The sequence below is a fragment of the Echinops telfairi genome, unplaced genomic scaffold (assembly GCF_000313985.2).
Source record: "Echinops telfairi isolate 266 unplaced genomic scaffold, ASM31398v2 ScPeMD7_25;HRSCAF=90, whole genome shotgun sequence".
NCBI classification, from domain to species: Eukaryota; Metazoa; Chordata; class Mammalia; order Afrosoricida; family Tenrecidae; genus Echinops; species Echinops telfairi.
In genome coordinates, this window is record NW_022103922.1 from 15179453 (window position 1) to 15181272 (window position 1820).

The window sequence follows — 1820 nt, forward strand, 5'->3', positions numbered from 1 at the left end:
CCCCCACAAGACCCAGCACTGGAAAGGGAGGTGCAAGGAAAATCCAAGCACTCCAGCAGGTTCCCATCAGCCTGGCTCCCACATCAGATCCCTATTAGATGCTTGGGGTCTGGAGGCTGAAAAAACGGTCTTCCCAACCCAACTAAGCCAGGCGTTTTTTAGCTGCTTAAGGAGAAGTAGTGTCTGGGCATTTGCAACTCTTCTGGCCTGCTTCTTACCACGTTGTTGTTGTTTTTCAAATAAAGTTAGCGCTTGAAGGGACTTCCGTGATGCTTTGCCCAATCCTCAAGGCCCACTGGTTCCTTTAGACTTCATCCAAAGGGCAACTCTGCTTCTAGATGGACCCATGCCAGCGAGGTGGTAGGTACAGACATTTCAGCCTAGGGAACTCAGGGCTCATCTGCCATTGGCCAGGCCAGGAGGCTCAGGCCTCCCAGTAATACTGCCTCTGCCCTCAAAGGATCTTTCTCACCAGAAAATGACCATGGCACTAACTACACCCAAGGGAGAGCTCAAACTTTCTTTCTCACCCACCCCATACTGATGCTCTCTGCCCTGTCTTACACGTGTTCAAGTGCTGTTTGTTCTCTCACCTCATTCCCGGACTTAAATCATTCCACTCTCTCTGGTGTTTTCTGCCCACCGATGGAAACAACTGCAAGAAGGGGATTCTATAGGGTGGCCTCAAACTCCCTAACAAAGAGTGGCTGAATTTTAGAAGCAACTTTAGATGGTGGGCACATTGCCTCTCCAGCCCACCCTTTACCATGTCAACTGGCCTGTGTCCTTTGCTTTAACAGCTGGGGGACACTGAGGCCGAGTAGGGGCTCGATGATGTACTCGAGAGCAGAAAGTAGCCTGGACCAGACCTCAGGTGTCTTGATTGGAAGTCCATTGGCTCGTGGTCTGTGTTGAGGCAGGTGGGATGGCTGATGATAAACTAGAGTGTATTGAGCATCTGCCATGGCAGAGTGACGTGCTAGACCATGTGCCAGACACAAGCCAGGTGTTTAGCACACCCTCACAGTCACTCAAAGAGAGGCCTGAGCCCCAATAAGAAAATCGAAAATAAAATCATTACAGAAATCCATGCATGAAGTCAATACTTCAAACAACACAAAAGGTCCTAAAAAGGAACAGAAGAGCTATGTTTTTCATCTTTTTGGTGGCTTGCATCTTATCTGAGAGCTGTGCCCATTAGTATGGTATGAATGAGGAGGGTGAGGCTCACTATGCCCCGGTGAACTGTCTCCAGGCCTGGAACTCCCCACTAGTGTCATTAAGTGCTGTCCAGTCAACTTTCAATACTTAGTGGCCAAAGATAACAGAGGAGAGCAGCCCCAGGTGGTTTCTGGGCTCTCATCTAAAATTCTGGAAGCAGATTGGCCTCCAACCAGCTCCTCAGTGCTGTGAGGCGGGTTTGAACTGCCAACCTGTGGACTGCTGGCTGTACACGTACCTGCTGCCCTACTGCAACTCCTTAACTAAGGTGAGTGAGTAGAAAAAAGGAGCAAGTGAGGCCCCAGACCCAAAGCAAGGTCCGGGCTGAGTTTCTGCCAGCCCTTCTTGTACCCTGCTCTGGTCTCTTCCAGCTCCTCCGTGTTTCAGGAGCCGAGACCAGAGGTTGTATGAGTGCAGGTAACCTTACAGTATTTGTGACTCTACATTCCTTCTGCACCACAGTGGCCTGAGCGTTATTAGACAGTCAGCCGGCTGTTCACCGAGCCTCTCACATTCAGGACCTCAGTGCTTTCGCTTGCTATACTAGCTGTGGGACCTTAGCACGCCTCTTAAGCCACAGATGTCCCCGTCCTCCCCCC